Here is a 24,296-nt window from a genome sequence, read left to right on the forward strand (position 1 = left end):
CCAGGTTATTTTTGACCACATTCACCATGGATGGGGTGGCACTAATCCTGGATGTGGATTTGCCTTCCTTTCCGCAATGCTTCTTCCAAAATTACCATCCTTGGATTCATAACATGCCTTATTTGCCTTCATGATATTCCACACAGTATCACTTCTGATCAAGAAACTCATTTGCAGCAAGTGTACAATAGGTTCATGCATATAGTTGGATTGGCCTTTTGAAAACTCAGTTATGGAGTCAAATGGCTTACAACACTTTGTGGGGTAGAGGTGTATATTTTCCAGGATGCAGTATGTATTCTAGATGAGTGTACGGTTTCTCCCATAGGTAGGATTTATAAGTCTGGGAATCAAGGGATGAAAGTAGGAGTGGCTAGTCTCTCTGTAACCTCTGAGATATTTTAGTTGCTTCCTATATCTGTAACATTGGACTCTGCTGGTATAGAGGTCTTAGATTAAAAGCGAGAAATGTTTCCACCTTCAGTGCATACAGCAATGAATAATTAAATTAGAATTAGCAGGCAAGAAAGGGATTGATTTATGGTACTTGCTGGATAGATAGATCCTGAATATCAAGGGAAATTTGGGTTGCTACTACACAATGGGGCTAAGAAAGAGGACAGCTGAATTCAGGAGCTCCCCTACGGTACTGCTGAGAACACCCATGTCTCCAATGAGGCACTGATTCTAGTAGCCCAGACATTCAGGAATAAAGATTTAGGTCCAGGCAAAGAACCACCATTCATCAAGGTGCTTGCCAAGGACAAGTGGAAACAGTAGATGTAGTGGAAGAGGGACATATATTGGATGACAAGTTGACAAAAGATGGACTGTGGTGGCTTTGTATTGTTTCAACTTAGCTTAGTTGGAACTAAGTTTCCCAGTATTCTCTTCCATGCACAGTTCTAGTTTAGGGTTGGCCACACGCAAAACTGGCACAGGATTTGAAGACTGATCAGAACCAGCTGCTAGGTTCACTCAGGTCAGTGTGAGATCAGACACTGTTGCAGCTCAAACAGTTTATGACATTGTGGTGGATCTGCATAGGGCAGCTGTTTGACAGGCAGCTCCTCCAACTTCCCCTGGACCTCCTCTTTCAACTTCTCTGAACACATGCTGGGTGCTAATGTTGTGGCAAAGTGTCCTAGTTCTTTTGCAGGTTGCCCACACCATCAAAGTCAGGGGCTTGGAGATGCTGACACCTCATTGCTGGTTCAGGTTAAGAGATGGATGTGGATCTTAATAGGTCCTGGTTTGCCCTCCTCACCCATCCACCCCTGTTCTCTTAACTTTATGTGAATCATTCCTTCCTGCTAGTCCTGCTGACTTCAAGCCCAGACCCGATCCAGGGGTACTGGGCTTACACAGACAGCTAAACCAGGTTGTGTAATGTCTAATCCTTACAATAAATCCTTTATATCACTCACAGTGGTTCTGCTTCATTGACCAAATCCTAATAGATTCAGGAAGAGCTTGTACAGTATGCTGAATTTATTTTTTTAAGAGAAAAAGTGGAAGGACACAGTGAGGGAAACTATCAACAAAACAAAAAGGCATCTTACTGAATGGGAGAAGATATTTACAAATAATATATCTGACAAGGGGTTAATTTCCAATATATATAAAGAACTCATACAATTAAATATCTAAAAAACAAAGAATCCAGTTAAAAAATGGGCAGAGGACCTGAATAGACATTTTTCCAAAGGAGATACACAGATGGCCAACAGGCACATAAAAAGATGCTTAACATCACTAATCATCAGAGAAATGCAAATCAAAACTACAGTGAGATACAGACATCAACTGAAACCTGTCAGAATGGCTATCAGCAAAAAGACAACAAATAACAAGTGTTAGGGAGGATGTATAGAAAAAGGAATCCTCATGCACTGCTGATGGGATTGTAAATTGGTGCACCCACTATGGAAAACAGTAAGATTGCTCAAAAAATTAAAAATAGAAGCACCATATGATCCAGCAATTTCACTTCTGGGTATTTACCCAAAGAAAACAAAAACATTAATTTGAAAAGATATATACACCCTAATGTTCATTACAGCATTATGTACAATAGCCAAGATATGGAAGGAACCTAAGTGCCACCGAGAGAAGAATGCATAAAGATGTGGTATACATATACAACGTAATATAACTCAGCCATAAAGAACATGAAACCTTGCCATTTTTGACAACATAGATGGACCTAGAGGGTATCATGCTAAGTGAAATGAGTCAGAGACAGACAAATACCACATGATCTCACTTATATGTAGAATCTAAAGAACAAAACCACAGACTCATAGATACAGACAACAAACCTGTGGTTGCCAGAGGGGAGGGAGGTGGGGGTTTAAGAGTTACAAACTTCCAGTTATAAAATAAATGTTATGGGGACATAATATACAGCATAGGGAATATGGTCAATAATATCTTAATAACTTTGCATGGGGACAGATTGTTACTAGACTCATTGTGGTGATCATTTTGTAATATATTTAAATATACTATATTTTGCACCTGAAACTAACATTGTATTGTCAACTATATTTCAATTTTAAAAAGTGGAAGGATTATCTGGAAAGAAAAAATGGTTACTCCATTGGAAGGAAAGAGTAAAAAGGGGAGAAGGTGAAGCTGGAAACCTAAACTATTTTGGTTCATAGTTTTGACTTTGGAATTATGTCAATATTTTTCATGAATTAAAAGCTAAAATTAAATAAAAACAAACAGAAAACCAAAGCAATCCCTTAAAATGGAAATGAACAAAAATAAAATGAACAGTATATAAGGTTGGTGGAATAACCAGATATAGAAGGGTTATTTCAAATGATTTTTTAAAACACAATACTTATTTTTTTTTTTTGGTCACACCGCACAGCTTGCGGGATCTTAGTTCCTCCGACCAGGGATTGAACCCAGGCCATGGCAGTGAAAGTGCCGAGTCTTAACCACTGGATCGCCAGGGAATTCCCAAAAAACACAATACTTTAAATAAAAATTGCAGAATTACATATTCTAAGGTCTGAAAAGAACCACACAGATTTTAAAATGCTTTCAGCGGGCAGGTTTATTTTTAATGACAATGCAGGTAACTATACTTTGTGTATATACAAACTATTTTATATACATATGTATTATTGTAAAATAAAGCAAATATAATGTTAATGTCTAAAATTTTCAGAAAGGGAAAAAATACACATATTTTAAAAATCAAGTAAAGTTTTATACATTAAGTAAAACTCTGTAATGCCAATTCCAAATATCAGTATGAATTCAAGATTTATTGTTTTCCTAAAATTTGTATATTTTCTGACTCTGTGCCCTGAAAAGTCCTAGAAGCAAAAAGCATCTCTAATGCTCATACTGTCATCTCTCACTGCAACTTCCTATGAAAGGAAGCAGGACTCCTTGGACAAATGGCTGACTCAGAGTCTAGGGCAGGAAATGTAAAAGATGAACCTGAAATATCCATTTGTACCTAAAAAAGGAAGAAATCCATCAAAGAAAGAGGAGCCAAGAACCTCTGGCACTGACAGGACAGCTTGAACATCAAAAAGAATAATGGCTGCAATGGACTGAAATCATAAAATATGTTAAAATCCATGAGTTCTGAAAACAAAACAAAAATTAAAAATGACAAAGCAGAGCACAAATTATTGGTCTCCTTAAGAGTATACAAGGGCACCACATCATTATTTTGAGAACTGGCAAGGAGGAAGAATCACGCATCTAGCCTACCTGTCTTCAATAGAGTTTCAAAGTCATAAAATTGGATATAAAGATCTTCTTTATGTAAGAATCACGGCTAATAAATGCAAGGATAATGATAAAACTACCAAGTCACTATTTTGCAATATCAAATAAAATATCTAGGCAATACAATAGATGCTAAAATCCTTAGGTTAAAAATTTGATAGATATATGAGAGAGAGATGGCACTGTGGGAACCTATTGATGAATCTTTACAATACATTTAGACAACCAGGTAAAACGTGTCTCTTGATGGCATGCAAGAGGATGCTCAATAAGTAGATCTAGCTACCTATTCATAGAAAATAAAGAAAATCATTGATGAAATAATCAGAGCAGAAAGTTTAGCATTGTTGAAGCTTGGCTATAGGAACATGGGAGTTTGTTTTATTATTCTCTTTATTTCTATGTGTAACACTGGTAAAGAAATATCTCTATACTGGTGAAGAAACATTTTAAGGAGCAGCTTAATTTAAGGTCCTTTGAAAATCTGCAAATTGTATGATTCCATACTTTTCTTCCTTCTCTATCATTTTACAAAGAATGGTATGTATACGTGTTACTCTACAATGAACACAAAGTATTATAATAAGATGTTGCCCTTGAAGTGAGAAATTTGGCAATATTTCTAATATTTGTGCAATGTGTGACTTACTAAAAAGAAAATAAAACACTATTCTGGTTTTAAAATGTTGTTTTTAAATTCATGTTTTGTAACAAAACTACAAAAATGAAAGACTTCTGCTTTTTTAAACCTTAAAAAAATCTTACTGGTAAAAAACTACTGAATAGGTGTGTCACTACAATTAATTTTGTTTGGGTCCAAAGTTCAGATTTTGATTATTTCTTCCTTTTGAAAATTTCTTTTAGCAGTGAATTTATGAAAGTGTGTGTCATTTTAAATCAATGAGTGAGTTTTATCTAATGAGCTCAGAATCATAGGCATATGATATAACAATGGCATAATAATAAGCTTAAATGAGTTTGGGAAACTCTTACCTAGAATTCCAAGTTCTCGGTTTCCTTGTAACAGGTAATGGGTGGGCAGGGGACAAGCTTCCTAACAGCAGTAATCAACAAAAGTCATTTGCAAACCCATTTTTCTCTAAAGAAACTGTATCTTGATGATTTTCTTTTATGGACAGTAACTGTGCCTTTGTGGCTTGCCCTTTGTTCTCCAGTCCACCAGAAAATATTATGGTTAATGGGTGGACAATAAGGAATGAATGAAGTAGGAGAAATCAGAGATCAGAATGCCCAGACCAGCTCTAAGAGGTTAAGCAACTAACACTTAAAGAGTTGCTGAAAAAGTGAAGAGCTGCTCACCAGAGCCCCATCAGGGAATGTTTTCCAAGGCAGCTGCGCAAATAGACCCATCGAGTAGGGCAGCTTTCACCCTGCAAAGTTTGGAAAATATATCCTCTAGGCTTCTGCCTCCTGCTGTAGATCCATACGGTATATTAATGGCAGGCAAACAGTAGCGTGCTGTGTCCAAATGCTCAGGGCATTATTTTTTTTCCCTAAAGTCTGCATCACGGAATATCTTACAAAATGTTTCTAAAGGTCATTTGGAATCTTCTTGAAACCAAGAAAACAATGAGATGGCTGGAAATGTTCAGACACTTCCTTTCAAATTGATAGCTGAAAATACAATAAGCCTATATATATGTCATTATCAAGACAGCCTTCATTTTCCGCAGAGATGGTCTCTCCCAAAGGAAGCAACATACCTTCCTTCAGTATAATCAGTGCTGAAGTTCTTAAGATATATGTTGTTAAACTCCTATCCCAAACCATTCTGCATATTTCCAAAAATACTGGGTTGGCCAAAAAGTTCCTTCGGTTTTAAAGTAAACATAAAGACACATTTTTCATTTTCTCCAAGAACTTTATTGAACAACCTGTTCACCATTTTGCTCCACTACCTTCTGCCATTTTTCAGGCAACTTCATAATTCCACCTTCCCAAAACTTTTTATCTTTTTGAGCAAGGAACTATTCCAGGTGCCTTTTACAGTCTTCCAAGGAACTGACATTTTTTCCATTAAGACAATTTTATAAAGAAATAAATGGAAATCCGAAGGTGCAATGTCTGGTGAATACAGTGGATGAAACAGAACTTTCCAGCCAAGTTGTAACAGTTTTTCCCTGGTCATCAAAGAAACATGTGGTCTTGTGTTATCCTGATGGAAAACTATGCGTTTTCTGTTGACTAATTCCGGGTGCTTTTCGGCGAGTGCTGCTTTCAGTTGGTCTAATTGGGAGCAGTATTTGTTGGATGGAATTAATCATTTGGTTTTCTGGAAGGAGCTCATCATAGAGGACTCCCTTCCAATCCCACCATATACACAACATCACCCTCTTTGGATGAAGACCGGCCTTTGGTGTGGTTGGTGGTGGTTCATTTCGCTTGCCCCACAATCGGTTCCATTCCACGTTACTGTACAGTATCCACTTTTCATCGCCCAGCACAATTTGTTTTAAAAACAAAATGTTTTCGTTACATTTCAGTAGAGAATCACAAGCGGAAATATGGTCAAGAAGGTTTTTTTTCGCTTAACTTATGTGGAACCCAAACATCAAAGCGATTCACATGACCAAGCTGGTGCAAATTATTTTCAACACTTGATTTGGATATTTTGAGTATGTTGGCTATCTCCCGCTTGGTATAATGTTGACTGCTCTCAAGGTCTCAATTGGATCGCTATCAACTTCAACTGGTCTACCCAACTGTGACGCATCATCCAGAGAGAAATCTCCAACACAAAACTTCACAAACCACTTTTGACACATTCGATCAGTCACAGCACCTTTCCCATATACTGCACAAATCTTTTTCTGCGTTTCAGTTGCGTTTTTATCTTTCTTGGAATAATAAAGCATAATATGCCGAAAACATTACTTTTTCTCTTCCATCTTCAATCTTAAAATGGCTACATAAAAATTCACCAATTTTGATAAGTTTTTTTAAATGCATGCTGATATGACAGCTGTCACAATACAATCTAACAAAATTGTTTTGAATGAAGTTAAAGACAACACAATACAATCTAACAAAATTGTTTTGAATGAAGTTAAAGACAACTAAGCACTACTAGAGCCACCTTACGGGGAAACGAACGAACTTTTTGGCCAACCCAATATAACTTCATTCCTGTCACAGGTCATTTCCAATAATTAGAAAAGAGTTACTAAAATGTAGAAAATCAAAATCCTCACAAATGTGCAGCTAAAGATTCACCCAATGTTAAGATTCTTAAACACAAGTCTCATTTTTCCCCAATAAGCAGCAACACCGTTTAATATAAAATCCTCTGCAACCAATTCTTTTCAATTCTAATAACATTAGTAATGATGTTGATTAAAATAATCATAATGGTCAGAATTAATATGCTTCCATTTGAGAAATATAGTTATTTACCTGTGAACAAGTTAGTGGTATTTACTGCTTATAAATTAAGACAAAATGTTTACTGTATAATATTGTAATTATTAGCAAAATAAAATTTTGCTTAATAATTTTGACATTCATGAAAATCATGTCAAAGTATTCCATTCTGAGGAGTGTGTGAGAAGGGAGACTTATAAAATAATAAAACTTTAGAGCTGAAATGAACTGAGATCATTTCATATAACTTCTTAACTTTTTCACAGAAGGAAACAAGAGGCTCACGAAGGCAGGAAAGCAATAAGGTCAGCAGGCATCACTACCTTTTTCAGGAGCATGAAAATTCTGGCCCTCCAACTTGGGTAGAGAGGTGTCCATTCCTGTCCTCTCTGATTTGCATTCTTCCTTTTGTATACTTATTCTTCATGACATTTCCAAGTATATGGTATAAAAACAATTTGGGGCAGTAGCATTTAGGTCTGGGGTGACCAATTAATTTAAGGTGAACCTGCTCTCTCTGTACTCACAATAAACTCTGATTCCTCTATATCCAATTGGGAGATTCATGGGCACCAGAGGCTACTCCATATCAGGATAAGATGAAATAAATATAATACAGGTAACAGCTTTCTAAGGATCAGACACTGTTCCAAAACCCTTTATATGAATAATCTCATTTAAGCTGCCTGCCTTCCATGAGCTGGTTATCACAGATGATGAAAGTAGAGCACATAACATTTCAAGTGATTAACCCAAATCATATAAGCAATGTAAGTGTTGGATCCAAAATTTCAATCCAAAGCTTATGAATCTAGACCCTGTTCCTGACAATTATTCTATGCTAAATATGAAAATTATGCCAAATCGACCATTAAACATTGCATTTGCAGTTAATTTTTTAAAGTTTCGTTTTGGTTAAGTTCAACTTTAAGAAGCATGTGTTCTATCACAACTCATAAAAAGTAAATAACACTGATAGGATTTTGTCTTGGGGATGGGAGGTGATTCCTGTGGAAATAGAAAACATCAATCTATTCAACAAATAGTATCTATTTTGCATATCACGCATCAGGCATGGAGATACAGTAGGAAGCAAGAAAGACGTAAGGAACACAAGTTGTATGACAAAGAAACAATGAAAAATAAAAATCCAATTAAATTTTAGATTTTAAAATTTTTCATGAACTCTCTTTAAAAAGTAGAAGAGATGGTAACTTGATGATTAGAAAGAAGAAAACAAGATAGCTTCTACAAGCAGAAACATGAAGACTGACTTTTAAAGAAATATTGAGCACTGAAAACACTTGACGTCAAAGACCTTTTTTCTCCAATATTGATTAGTGTAGAGGAAAGACCAAATTCTCTTTTGAAGGAATAACCTTGAAAGAGATTTCATTGGGTCAGTGAGTGAGGAAAGAAAGAGCATCTCTTTCTTTAGCTCTCAAGAAAGCATCCATTTTTATTTCTTATTCTTCCCTGAACAAAGAAAAGGTCAAGGGAATTTTTTTTAAACCTCTGCTATACAGCCAGTAAAAGAAGTTTCTTCCATATTTCTTAAGTATGGCAATGAGATTAACAGACAATAAGACCATCCAGAACATACAACGTGGAATGTGATTTAGTCTTTTTCCCCAAGATAAATCAGAATATTAGAAGGGAAAAATGAAACTTATCAACACTACAATGGGAAACAGCAGTGAACTTGGCACTGATTTATTTTTATTTATCTCATTCTTCTAACACAGTGTACTTCCCCTTGATCAAAATTAGAAGCAAACAATCTATGTAATATTCATATAAATTTGACTGAGGACTTCTGGGCTATATTCTTACAAAATGATTGTGTATGTCCATATTAACACATTAGTCTTATATAGAAAAATCTGCTGGGTTAATTCTCTTCGTGCTATTCTAGACAACACATGTAATTAGCTCTGAAACTAAAGCTTGCTGAAGAGGGTGACTCATATGCAAATATATCTTTGCTCCAGTGTGCAGCAGTAAGGAAAACCTCATCATCTCCAGTCTCTGCCAACTGCTTTAAATCTCAGCACCTAGATACTTGTTAGACATTCTTCCCTGAGGTCAAGAGATCTTTTTTTCTTCAGGACCAGCTGAGGAGGCACCACAGTGGCTTTCGGACAAAGGCTCGTGTGTGGTCACATCCTCAGGAAAAGAGTGCTCCTGTCTGGGTCCCAATATCTAAGGAGGGGCTGTGCCAATTCTTATCCAGGATATTTGTTTCTTAAATAGCAGCACAGAGCCTTCCTATTCTGATGCTCCCACGTGGTTTACTCTCTACTTTCTCAGGGCTAGAATATTTTGTGAGTGAAAACTCAGAGAAATACAGGTGGCACCTGAGTTCTTGACAATGCAATCACAGAATTACAGGAGGGGAGAGACAAGATGGAGACGTAGAAGTACGTAAGCTCACCTCCTCTCCCAAAAACACCAAAAGCACAACTAAATGCTGAACAACCAATGAAAAAAAAACATTGAAACCTAACAAAAAAGATATTCTACATTCAAAGACAAAGGAGAAGCCACAATGAGATGGTAGGAGGGGTGCAAATGCAATAAAAATCAAATCCCATACCCACCGGATGGGGAACCCATGAAGTGAAAAATAGTTATATCACAGAGGTTCTCCCACAGGAGTGAGAGGTCTAAGGCCCAAGTCAGGCCCCCTAGCCTGGGGGTCTGGCATCGGGAGGAGGGGAGGAGGAGCCCCCAGAGCATTTGGCTTTGAAGGCCTGCAGGGTTTGATCACAGGAACTCCACAGGACCGGGGGAAACAAATTCCACCCTTGGAGAGCACTCGCAAGGTCTTGCGCGTACTGTGACCCAGGGGAAAAGCAGTGACTTCAAAAGGAGCCTAAGGGCTTCCCTGGTGGCGCAGTGGTTAAGAATCCGCCTGCTATGCAAGGGACACGGGTTCGAACCCTGGTCCGGGAAGATCCCACATGCCGTGGAGCAACTAAGCCCGTGCACCACAACTACTGAGCCTGCACTCTAGAGCCCGGGAGCCACAACTACTGAGACCATGTGCCACAACTACTGAAGCCCGCACGCGTAGAGCCTGTGCTCCGCAACAAGAGACACCACTGCAACGAGAAGCCCGCACACCACAAAGAAGAGTAGCCTCCACTCACCGCAACTAGAGAAAGCCCATGCACAGCAACAAAGACCCAACACAGCCAAAAATAAATAAATAAATTTATTTAAAAAAAAAGGAGCCTAAGCCAGAACTACCTGCTGGTCTTAGAGGGTCTCGTGGTGAGGTGGGGGGCAGATGTGGCTCACTGTGGGGATGGAGACACTGATGGCAGTGGTTCTGGGGACTGCTCATTGGCAAGAGTGCTCCTGGAGGCCACCATTTTCTCACCAATACCTTGCCCCGCCAAAAAGCTTGTAGGCTCCAGTGCTGAGATACTGCAGGCCAAACAACCAACAGGGCAGGAACACAGCCCCACCTATCAGCAGACAGGCTGCCAAAAATCTTCCTGAGCCCACAGCTTCCCACTAAATCCACCCCTTGACATGGCCCTGCCAACCAGAGAGACAAGACCCAGCTCCACCGACCAACAGGCAGGCACCAGTCCCTCCTACCAGGAAGCCTGCACAAGCCTCTTAGACCAGCATCACCCACCAGGGGACAGACACCAGAAGCAACAGGAAATACAATCCTGCAGCCTGAGGAACTGAGATTGCAAACAGAGAAAGACAAACAAAATGAAATGGCAAAGGAATATGTACCAGATGAATGGAAAAGATAAAACCCCAGAAGAACAACTAACTGAAGTAGAGATAGGCAATCTACCCAAAAAAGAATTCAGAGTAACAAAAGTAAAGATGATCCAAGATCTCAGAAAAAGAATGCAGCCACAAATGAGAAGATACAAGAAATCTTTAATTAAGACCTAGATAATCTAAAGAACAAACAAACAGATATGAACAACACAATACCTGAAACGAAAAATACACTAGAAGGAGTGAGAAGAATAAATAAGGCAGAAGAATGGATAAGTGAGCTGAAAGACAGAATGGTGGAAATCACTGCCATAAAACAGAATAAAGAAAAAAGAATGAAAAGAAATAAGAGATGCCTGTGACAACATTAAACATACTAACATTCGCATTACGTGGGGTCCCAGAAAAAGAAAACAGATAGAAAGGAACTGAGAAAATATTTAGAGATAGTAACTGTAAAATTCCCGAACATGGGAAAGGCAACACTCACCCAAGTCAAGGAAGGGCAGAGAGTCCCAGGCAGGATAAACCCAAGAATGAACATGCCAAGACATATGGTAATTAAACTGACAAAAATTAAAGACAAAGAAACAATATTAAAGACAACAAGGGAAAAGCAACAAATAATGTACAAGGGATCTCCCATAAAGTTATCAGCTGATTTCTCAGCAAAAATTCTGTGGGCCAGAAGGGAGTGGCAAGAAATATTTAGTGATGAAAGGGAAGAGCCCACAATAAAGAATACTCTACCCAGCAAGGTTATCATTCAGATTTGATGGAGAAATCAAAAGCTTTACAGACAAGCAAAGTTAAGAGATTCCAGTACCACATAAGCAGCTTTGCAACAAATGCTAAAGGAATTTCTCTAAGCAAAATAGAAAATACCACTACTAGAAAAAAGAAAATTATGAATGGAAAACCTCACGGGTAAAGGCAAACATAAAGTAAAGGTAGGAAATCAACTAACACAAAATCACATCAAAACTAGCAACTGGGGCTTCCCTGGTGGCGCAGTGGTTGAGAGTCCGCCTGCTAATGCAGGGGACACGGGTTCGAGCCCTGGTCTGGGAAGATCCCACATGCCGCAGAGCAACTAGGCCCATGAGCCACAACTACTGAGTCTGCGCGTCTGGAGCTTGTGCTCCGCAACAAGAGAGGCCACGATAGTGAGAGGCCCATGCACTGCGATGAAGAGTGGCCCCCGCTTGCCACAGCTAGAGAAAGCCCTCACACAGAAATGAAGACCCAACATAGCCAAAAATAAATAAATAAATTTAAAAAAAAAACAAAAAAAACAAAAAAATTAGCAACTGTGAGAGGACGAGAGCACAAATGAAGGATATTGGAAATGAATTTGAAATTAAAAAAACAGCAACTTAAAGCAATCTTGTTTTTATATAGACTGCTTTATCAAATCCTCATGGTAACCACAAACCAAAAATCTACAAGAGATACACACACAAAAAGAAAGGGAGGGACTTCCCTGGTGGCACAGTGGTTAAGAATCTGCCTGCCAATGCAGGGGATTCAAGTCCTGGTTCAAGTCCTGGTCCAGGAAGATCCCACATGCCGTGGAGCAATTAAGCCCGTGTGCCACAACTACTGAGCCTGCTCTCTAGAGCCCACAAGCCACAACTACTGAGCCCTCGTGCTACAACTACTGAAGCCTGCATGCCTAAAGTCCATGGTCCGCAACAAGAGAAGCCACCACAATGAGAAGCACATGCACCGCGACGAAGAGTAGTCCCTGCTTGCCACAACTAGAGAAAGCCCGTGCACAGCAACAAAGACCCAATGAAGCCAAAAATAAATAAATAAAAGTTTTTTAAAAAGTAAAAAAAAAAAAGGGAATCCAAACACAACACTAAAGTTAGTCATCGAATCACAAGAGAAGAATGAAACAGGAAGTGAAGAAAAAAGACTTACAAAAACAAATCCAAAAGAATTTAAAAAATCACAGTAGGAACATAGATATCAATAATTACCTTAAATGTAAATGGATTAAATGTTCCAACCAAAGGACATACACTGGCTGAATAAATACAAAAACAAGACCCATATATACACAGTCTACACGAGACCCACTTCAGATGTAGGGACACATACAGACTGAAAGTGAGAGGATGGAAAAAGGTATTCTATGCAAATGGAAATCAAAAGAAAGCTGAAGTAGCAACACTCATACCAGACAAAATAGACTTTAAAATAAAGACTCTTACAAGAGACAAAGAAGGACACTACATAAGCATCAAGGGATCAATCCAATAAGAAAATATAACAATTGTAAATATATATGCACCCAACATAGAAGTACCCCAATATATAAGGCAAATACTAACAGCCATAAAGGGAGAAACCAACAGTAACACAATAATAGTGGGGGACTTTAACTTCCCACTTTTATCAATGGACAGATCATCCAGACAGAAAATCAATAAGGAAACACAAGCCTAAAATGATACATTAGACCAGAAGGACTTAATTGATATCTATAGAGCATTCCATCCAAAAGCAGCAGAATACACATACTTCTCAAGTGCACATGGAACATTCTCCAGGATTCAGCACATGCCGGGCCACAAAGTGAGTCACAGTAAATTTAAGAAAACTTAAATCCTATCAAGCATCTTTTCCGACCACAATGCTATGAGATTAGAAATCAACTATAAGAAAAAAAACTGTAAAAAACACAAACATCTGAAGACTAAACAATATGCTACTAAACAACTAAGGGATCACTGAAGAAATCAAAAAATGCCTAGAGACAAATGAAAACGAAAGTGCAATGATCCAAAACCTATGAGATGCAGCAAAAGAAGCTCTCAGAGGGAAGTTTACACCAATACAATCTTACCTCAGGAAACAAAAAAAAAATCCCAAATAAACAACCTATCCTTACACCTAAAGCAACCAGAGAAAGAAGAACAACAACAACAAAAACCTAAAGTTATTAGAAGGAAAGAAACCATAAAGATCAGAACAGAAATAATTGAAACAGATGAAGAAAAAAATAGAAAAGATCAATGAAACTAAAAGCTGGTTCTTTGAAAAGATAAACAAAATTAATAAACTTTTAGCTAGACTCATCAAGAAAAAAAAGGGAGAGCACTCAAATCAATAAAATTAGAAATGAAAAAGGAGAAGTTACAATGGATACAACAGAACTACAAAGGATCATTAAGAGACTACTAAAACCAACTATATTCCAATAAAATGAACAACCAGAAGAAATGGGCAAATTCTTAGAAAGGTACACTCTCCCAAGACTGAACCAGGAAGAAATAGAAAATATGAACAGAACAATCACAAGTAATGAAATTGAAACTGTGATTAAAAAAAACTCCCAACATACAAAAGTCCAGGATCACATGGCTTCACAGGCGAATTCTATCAAACATTTAGAGAAGAGTTAACACCTATCCTTCTGAAACTGTTTCAAAAAATTGCAGAGGAAGGAGCACTCCCAAACTCATCCTATGAGGCCACCATCACCCTGATACCAAAACCCAACAAAGATACCAAAACCCGACAAAGATACCAAAAAAAAGAAAATTACAGTCCAATATCACTGATGAACATAGATGAAAAAATCCACAACATAATACTAGCAAACTGAATCCAACATCGCAATGAAAGGATCATACAACATGATCCAGTGGGATTTATCCCAAGGATACAAGGGTTTTTCAATAACTGCAAATCAAACAGTGTGATACACCACATCAGTAAATTGAAGATAAAAAACCATATGATCATCTCAATAGATGCAGAAAAAGCTTTTTACAAAATTCAACACCCATTTATGATAAAAACTCTCCAGAAAGTGGGCATAAAGGGGACATACCTCAACATAATTAAGGCCATATATGACAAACTTACAACTAAAATCATACTCGTTAAAAGCTAAAAGCATTTCCTCTAAGATAATGAACAAGACAAGGATGCCCACTCATGCCACTTTTATTCAACATAGTTTTGGAAGTCCTAGCCTTGGTAATTAGAGAAGAAAAAGTAATAAAAGGAATCCAAACTGGAAAAGCAGAAGTAAAACTGTCACTGTTTGCAGATGACATGATACTATACATAGAAAATCCTAAAGATGTTACCAGAAAACTACTAGAGCTCATCTGAGAATTCAATAAATTTGTGGGATACAAAATTAATACACAGAAATCTGTTGCACTCTATACACTAACAACAAACATCAGAAAGAGAAATTAAGGAAACAATTGCATTTACCATCACATCAAAAAGATAAAATACCAAGGAATAAACCTACCTAAGGAGGTAAAAGACCCATACTCCAAAAACTATAAGATGTTGATGAAAGAAATCAAAGATGACACAAACAAATGGAAAGACATAACATATTCTTCGAATGGAAGAACCAATATGTCAAAATGACTATGTCACCCAAAACAGTCTACAGATTCAAAGCAATCCCTATCAAATTACCAATGGCATTATTCACAGAACTACAACAAAAAAATTTTTAATTTTTATGGAAATAAAAAAGACTCTGAAGAGCCAAAGCAATCTTGAGAAAGAAAAACGGAGCTGGAGGAATCGGGCTGACTCTACTAAGACTACTTCTTCAGACTATACTACAAAGGTATAGTCATCAAAACAGTTCGGTACTGGCACAAAAACAGAAATATAGATCCATGGAACAGGATAGAAAATCCAGAGATAAACCCAAGCGCCTATAGTCACCTAATCTATGACAAAGGATACAATAATATATAATGGAGAAAAGACAGTCTCTTCAATAAGTGGTGCTGGGAAAACTGGACAGCTACATGTAAAAGAATGAAATTAGAACACTCTCTAACACCATACACAAAAAATAAACTCAAAATGAATTAAAGACCTAAATGTAATGCCGGACACTATAAAACTCTCAGAGGAAAACATAGGCAGAACACTCTTTGACATAAATCGCAGCAAGATCTTTTTTGATCCACCTCTTGAGTAATGAAAATAAAAACAAAAATAAACAATTGGGAACTAATTAAACTTAGAAGCTTTTGCACAGCAAGGAATCCATAAATAAAAGAAAAAGAAAACCCTCAGAATGGGAGAAAATATTTGCAAACAAAGCCATCAACAAGGGATTAATCTCCAAAATATACAAACAGCTCACACAACTCAAAAACAAAAAAAACAAACAACCCAACTGAAAAATGGGCAGAAGACCTAACTAGACATTTCTCCATACAGATGGCTAAGAGGCACATGAAAAGATGCTCAACATCGCTAATTATTTGAGAAATGCAAACCAAAACTATGAGATATCACCTCGCACCAGTCAGAATGGACATCACCAAGAAATATACAAACAATAAATGATGGAGAGGGTGTGATGAAAAGGGAACCTGCCTACAACGCTGGTGGGAATGTAAATTGGTACAGCCACCATGGAGAACAGTATGGAGGTTCCTTAAAAGTCTAAAAATAGAGCTACCATATGATTCAGTAATCCTACTCCTGGGCATACATCCAGAGAAAACTGTAATTCCAAAAGATACGTGGGGACTTCCCTGGCGGTCCAGTAGTTAAGACTCCGTCCTTCCAATGCAGGGGGCGTGGATTCGATCCCGGGTCAGGGAACTAAGATCCCACATGCCACATGGCGTGGCCAAAAATATATGTATTTTTAATTAAAAAAAAAAAAAAGAAAGATACATGCACCTCAATGTTCATAGTAGCACTATTTACAATAGCCAAGACATGGAAGCAACCTAAATGTCCATCAACAGAGGAATGGCTAAAGAAGACGTGGCATATATATACAATGGAATATTACTCAGTCATAAAAAAAAGAATGAAATAATGCCATTTGCAGCAACATGGATGGACCTACAAATGATCGTACTAAGTGAAGTAAGTCAGGCAGAGAAAGACATATATGGTATCACTTATATGCGCAGTCTAAAAAACTGATTCAAATGAACTTATTTACAAAACAGAAACAGACTCACAGACTTAGAAAACAAATTTATGGTTACCAAAGGGGAAAGGCAGTGGCGAGGGATAAATTAGGAGTTTGAGATTAACATATATACGCTACTGTATTTAAAACAGATAACTGACAAGGACCTACTGTATAGCACAGGGAACTCTGCTCAATATTCTGTAATAACCTAAATGGGAAAAGAATTTGAAAAAGAATCTATATATGTACATGTATCACTGAATCACTTTGCTGTACACCTGAAACTAACAGAACATTGTAAATCAACTATACTCTAATATAAAATAAAAATTTTTTAAGAAGAAAAAATAAAGTCTCAGCACCTAAATGATTGAGACACTTAAAAGTTCTCTGTTTCTTACAGCCCTTTTGGATTGATCCATTGTTATTTTACTCTTTATAAAATAAACAACTCTTAAGGGTGGTGGAATTATTTGCTGTGAATCAATTGATACTGGAAGGGCCTTAATACCAAAAAAAAAAAAAAAAATTCTAACAGAGCCTGGGTCATACATAATATTTTCACATTTAGCAACAATACATGGCAGGCATTGCAAGTGTTGAATGAATGGATGAATCCCTTTTGGTCCAAAAGTTCAGAAGAAACCTATCAAAATGAGATTAGAGCTAATTGAAATCAAGGCCCTTTTTAAGTGGAAGAGCTTAGGCCTTTGAAGGGACAGAGAAAGGAGAGTGGAACACCTGGAGGTCATTCACAGGCCATTAAATCCAGAGGAGAAGGTCTCAAAGACCAACTCTCCAATTAACTGCTTTGTACAGCACCTTGGATAGAAAGTCATAAAATCATAAAATTATGTGTGTAGACCTTATATATTGAAACTATCAGGTAACAACGCTGATATTGTTATTATATAAATGGGAATTGTGTCAATTATGAATTATTGCTCTGGCACAATACTAACAATGAATTATCAGAAATGAAGATTTAGGGACTTCCCTGGTGGCACAGTGGTTAAGAATCTGCCTGCCAATATAGGGGACACGGGTTCGAGCCCTGGTCTGGGAAGATCCCACATGCCGTGGAGCAACTAAGCCCATGCGCCACAACTACTGAGCCTGCGCTCTAGAGCCTGAGAGCCACAACTACTGAAGCCCACGGGCCTAGAGCCCGTGCTCCACAAGAGAAGCCACCGCAATGAGAAGCCCGCACACTGCAACGAAGAGTAGCCCCCGCCTACCGCAACTAGAGAAAGCCTGTGCACAGCAACAAAGACCCAATTCAGCCAAAAATAAAATAGATAAATTTATTTAAAAAAAAGAAGTGAAGACTTAATAACCTTCAGAAAAATCATTAGTAAGCCTCTGTTATTTTAGGCATTGCAAAAGATCAAAGAAATATAGGGAGAGGGCTCCCACACTTTATGATGCACATTATTTGATGCTTATAACAATAAATGGGTATTATTTTCTATTATGTTACAGATGGGCAAATGAAGCTCAGACAGGTTAAATATTTTGTTTACTGTCACATAAATAGCAAGAAACTAAACTAGAAAATTTACCAGAAGCCCATTTCCTTTTTATTATTCTACTCTGAAAACCCATGGTAGAAAAAAAAAAAAATGCATAGTAAGCACCAACACTCTTGTAGAAATCAGGGGACAGAAAAATTATATTAGCAGTGTGCCTGGCTCATAATAGCTCACCTAACTAATGCGTAAGGAGTCTGTTAGCGAATGAGTAACACATTTAACACATTGATCTTTAAAATATTTTTATTGGTTTGTATCCAATTTATTGGTCTGTATTCGCTAACAGACCATTAGAATATCCCCTCAACCCTTACCACCCTTTTGCCTAAATTAGCTGCATTGTTGCTTTTAGTCTCTATTTTCATGGCAACTGAAAAGATATGGTGAACAGGGTCTTCTTTTTTCACTACAGAATCTGCAAGTCTAGCCACAGAGGAGTGACTTATTAAAGATTAAATTAGAAAAGTGTTTTCTCATCCTCTGTCCTTCAAACAATTTTGGGTTTGAATCTTCAGACTTAGAAACCAAGTTTTGCAAGTTCCAAAGTTACATGAGAACATGGAATGCAGTCTTTAAAAGACAAAAAAGGGAAGAGAGTGCATCCTAATCTTCAGAACATTCTCAGGGGTTTATTAATATTTCTCCCAACAAGCTGAAACTATGACTTCAAATGCCGTTGAGGAAATTTGTTACAAAGCCAGGGATGTGGGTGTGGACTTTGGTCTATTTTTATTCCTTCCTGAAAATTCTCTTTGGTTTTCACAACAAAGAAGTGGTGGAAAGGATGGCATTATTAATTACTTTCTCCGTGGTTTATTTATGTTTCATACCCGGCGGCTACTGGATTGAATTTCTGGGGAGAATGTGAAACATGTCAGAGTCCAAGAATGGTGTGAATACCCACCTGGAGATTCTAAGATAGTGAGCCTGCACAAAAAACCTATGGAGCAGGTATAGTGACTTGTTACTTGAATTACCTCACGATACCTGGAAGCTCAGTGAGGGCCTGGGAGAATGCTACCTGGGAAGTTTCCTGATGTAAACATTTGAGTTTATAAATAGAAAAGAGTACGCTGAGAATTTACCTTCCAATTCAGCATGCTTTTTTTTTTTTTTTAAATGCAGCTATAGATAAAGAGTTATATAATTTGTTCTAGATTCAGAACCCAGACTCAAGATAAAATACCGGCTCTAACACTTACTAAATATACCACCTTGAGAAGTTAGTCTCTTTAATCCTTAGTTTTTTTAATATGTAAAATGGGGAAAGTAATAATATCTACCTCATACAGTTGTCTGGATAGTTCAATGAGATAATCTATATTTATTACTTAATAACAGAAGGTGAGGCACAGGAGTGCTCAAAAATTATTTTGTTGGTGATTATATTCTTATAGCACTCAAGTTGTTCTCACATTTATGATCTTAAGTTTCTTCAGATAGCTACAAAATAAGTAGTAGCCTCAAATTCCTGGAGAATAAGGTTTCATGAAACCAACAAAGGAAACAAACACTTCATCAATTAATTAAAAAACGATAAAAATTAGGAAGAACAGAGTAGAGAAGGAAGGTTTTCTTGCCTCGGTGCATTCAAGGTTGAGTTATTCTATCCTTAAAAGGTATAGGAAGAGCAAAATAATAACCCCCTCCTGTTACTATCAATGGGGATATTTAGTTGACTAGAATATGTGACTTTCTCAGGATCACAGAATGATTTAGTCACAGATGGAAACCAGAAGCCTCGTGAGTGTTAAATCCCCATGGTCAAGGCTGGGTCTTTTCCAGGCTTTTCCGTTTTTACATTGTTCTTTCTACTACTTGACAATGGCACATTAAAAACACTAAGAGGGCTTCCTTGGTGGCGCAGTGGTTGAGAATCTGCCTGCCAACGCAGGGGACACGGGTTCGAGCCCTGGTCTGGGAAGATCCCACATGCCGCGGAGCAACTAGGCCCGTGAGCCACAATTACTGAGCCTGCGCATCTGGAGCCTGTGCTCCGCAGCAAGAGACGCCGCGATAGTGAGAGGCCCGCGCACCGCGATGAAGAGTGGCCCCCGCTTGCCGCAACTAGAGAAAGCCCTCACATAGAAACGAAGACCTAACACAGCCATAAATAAATAAATAAATAAATAAATAAATATTAAAAAAAAAAAAAAACACTAAGAAATTTTAAGACTAAGAATATTTAGGGAATTCTCTGGTGTTCCAATGGCTAGGACTCTGTACTTTCACTGCTGAGGGCCTGGGTTCAATCCCTGGTCGGGAAACTAAGATTCCACAAGCTGCACAGTGCGGCCAAAAAATATATATATATATTTTAAATTTTACTACATACTTATGAGGTAGTATCTGTCATCACACAGTAATGACAACACAAATGATAGATAACGGTAGTTACTGCTCTTCAGGAACCACAAGGAACATGATCCAGACCAGGGCTCTATTCATGGAGCCCAAGCTTAGCCCATATACCTGATAGAACTTACTGGAGGGAATCAAGCATATTTAATGTAAAAATTTTGACTACAAGCTATATTCTAAGATTGTGTCTGCCACTTGAACCACATTTTACTTCTTATCCTTGTAACAGTGATCGTTCCTATTGTATGTGATTATAAAGATCAGATTGTGGCTGCGGCTGAACTGCATCTCTTTGCAGGGATATTTTTTTCAAACTGCAGAGGTTCTGGTGTGTTTCAATTAAAGTTGAGTTACTCTTACCTGGTTAACTTCTTTAATCCTTTGCTCTCTCCCATCCTGTCACTTCCCCAGGATGTTCTTGCCTGGGTGTCAGTCAAAGCCAGGTAACTAGTTATAAGTGCAAGCTAGGGCTCTTTTGTCCTGCAGGGCACTTTTCTCTGTTAGTAATTCATGTTTGTTACTGAGCTTATTTCATTAATGCTCAACTACCTGCACTAAGCTATAGATTCAGCTAAAGCAGAGACCGTGTTTCCTTTACTCAACAGTATCTCCCCAGTTCATTATAGTGCTGGGCACCAAATGACATCCAACAAATATTTGGTGACTGAATACCTGTTTTGAATTAGGTGGAGAAATGGTTTCCTGGATTGTCATAAAAAATTTACCCCCTGTTCATTTTTGGATAAAAGGTTTATCTGAAAGTAGTATCAATAGTTCTAAATTTTAGTTTTCAGGAAACTTCTGATCAGTGACATTTTTAGGCTTTTATCCAAAAATAGATTTTTTATGTTGGGTGGAAGGAGTCACTGAGTTTGTGTTTACAGTGGATAAGCAGATAAATTCAAGTGTCAGGTTGGTGATTGGTTCTGAACTCTTAGAGAAGGGTGAAAACTTTCTGTCACACCTGAAGTCGCCACATGAGTTTTGTATGCGAGGCCAGCACTAGACAGCCTGGTCCTTACCAAGGTCCTCTGCGGACAGCTCCACAGCAACCAGCTGGATGACTGGTCCAGCATGGATATCTGAGAGGGAGCAGCAGCCGGCACAGATCAACCGGCCTATGCCTTTCTTAAGAAAAATGAGCTCTTGAATGTTTTTGTTTTTGCCAGTTAATTTTGGTAATTCAATTACAGTTTTAACCCAGAAGTTTGCTGACTTATAACCCCTCACTCAGGACTAAGGGAGCACAGCTAGGAGCTCCCCAGTTGTCTCTAGGCATTACAAAGGGGTGCCTCACCTGTACCATCAAATTTTTTTGTTAGCTTCAGTACCATTGTGGTTTTTTCCCATCCTGCTTTGACTCCCTCTTGAGTCTTGTCTGACCCTGTTGGGAAAATTTTGCCATTTCCATGACATACATGGGAATGCCTATACCCAATGCCAAGAGACGCTCTCTCTCTCTTTCTATATACCGGTAGCTTAAGTGTGGAAACAGTGCTGAGTTCCATGTAGGAAGAGGAAGAAGGTTCTCTCCAACTTCTAGACATGTCACTCATGCTGTGCAGCCTAGGTTCCAGTTGCAGAAACTGTTTTTAATCATATAGACTGTTTGTGTTTTATCAACGGGATGCCACAAAGGCCCCCAACAAAAACAGACTGAACCTCCTAGATCCAAGATATCGGGCAAAGTAGGCTAAAGGTCACAACTTTCCTTGCCCTGATTTAACGCTGTGTTTGTTTCAAAATTACCTGGTGTTGGGCACAGATGCTTTGCAGCTCTACGTTGAGAGATATACAGTAGTCAATGGCCCTAACTGGCTGACTTGACCACAGGAACACACCTGTGCAGATGAAACCTAGAGGTGTCAGAAAGTCACCTTTGCTTCATTACCATGCTAAGATCTTTGCCCAAAGGGGGGATCTGCCCTCTGCTAGGCACAATATGGGCCTGAAGGACTGCGCAATGCACAGGCTATTCCTGGAAATCTCCACCCTTTCCCCCAGTTTCTGATCCTGCACGTGTCCCTTACCCCTTAAAAGTCCCCCGCTTTTCACCCTTCAGAGAGAAGGTGCCTTTAGAGCCTGAGCTCCCTTTCTCCATTCTCTGGCCATTGAATGAAAGTCTGTTTTGCTTGCACCAAACTCAGTTTCCTTACTGGCAGCGTGAACCTGAGCAGGAAAGAACTCCCTGACCAGGCAAGAACTCCCTGCCCAGGCAAGGGGACTTTGGTTCAGCTAGGGCCCCAAGAGGAGGGCTTCATGTCTACTTCGGTAACAGACCTAACCTCCTACCTGAGAACTGAACTTTCACAAACCATCCAAGGAACTGTTTCTGTAGATCTGGCCTATAATTCCCATTCACAGATAACCAATTCTATGAAAATTATATGCTAGACACACTGCCCTAAACTGACACTGAAGGAGAGAGAACGATGCAGGTTCCCATCTCATCAGTTGTTTTCCTGCTCTCCATCCCTTCCTGCTACAAAGAGGGCAAGATGTGAATGTAGAAAACTGGGACTTAGCTTAGGGTGACTTAGCTAGTCTTAATGTCTTCTTACCTAGGCAGCAGTACTGATAAGAAGAATTTTCAGGGGCACCCTAAAAAATTAATATTATTTTTGCCACCCTCTCTTCTCCATCTCTTATCCCAACTTCTTCTCCATGGAAATTAAGAGCTTCTTAGTGTTCGGTGTCTAAATATTGTCCCCCTGTTTCTTTCTGGCCATCCTAATAGTTTCATGTCATTGCTTACCCTTACAAAGCAAGAGGCTGGGAAAAGAATTACATACATTTCAAAGAAGCAGAGGAAAAATGTACAATCACAATTTTTCTAAACTAAATGCTTTAAGAAAAGGGAGGGCAGGGACCTATGATCAAGAAGAAACTTGCTTAAGCTGAGGGGAATGTTAAGACTGCCTCGGTCAGTTACAATTCAGAATTGTCATGGGAAATGTAAAACCAACCAACCAACCAACACCCAAACCAAGAAATCCCCAGACCCCAGCTGAGATCAATGAAATCTGTATCTTTAGTGACCTGGGCATCAATATATGCATTGTACTTTGGTAAAGAACGTACAGCATGAAATCTACCTTCTTAACAAATTTTGAAGTGTAAATACAGTACTGTTAACTATATGCAAGTTACTGGACAGATTTCTACAATTTTCTACAATTTTTACATCTTGCATGGTTGAAACTCTAACCCATTAGAAAATATGGTTTATACATATTATTCAGGCTTAAAAGAGAAGGACATCCTGTCACATGCTGCAACAGGGATGAAGCTTGAGAACATTAGGTTAAATGAAATAAGCCAGCCACAGAAAGATAAATACTGCATAATTCCACTTAAATGAAGTATCTAAAATGGGCATCAATATTTTTAAAAGCTTCTCGGGCAACTGTAATGTGGCTTGAGAATCACATGTATAGTGCTGTTCCCATAACACCCATACTCCAAAACCCCTTGACTGAGCTATGAGGATATTCCTCATCCTTCACTATTTTACCTTCCTTGCTCCATGATTTCTTTACTGGAAAGGATTATTTTAGATTTGGTGATGGTGCAGTCAT

The sequence above is a fragment of the Balaenoptera musculus genome, chromosome 7 (genome assembly GCF_009873245.2).
Source record: "Balaenoptera musculus isolate JJ_BM4_2016_0621 chromosome 7, mBalMus1.pri.v3, whole genome shotgun sequence".
NCBI classification, from domain to species: Eukaryota; Metazoa; Chordata; class Mammalia; order Artiodactyla; family Balaenopteridae; genus Balaenoptera; species Balaenoptera musculus.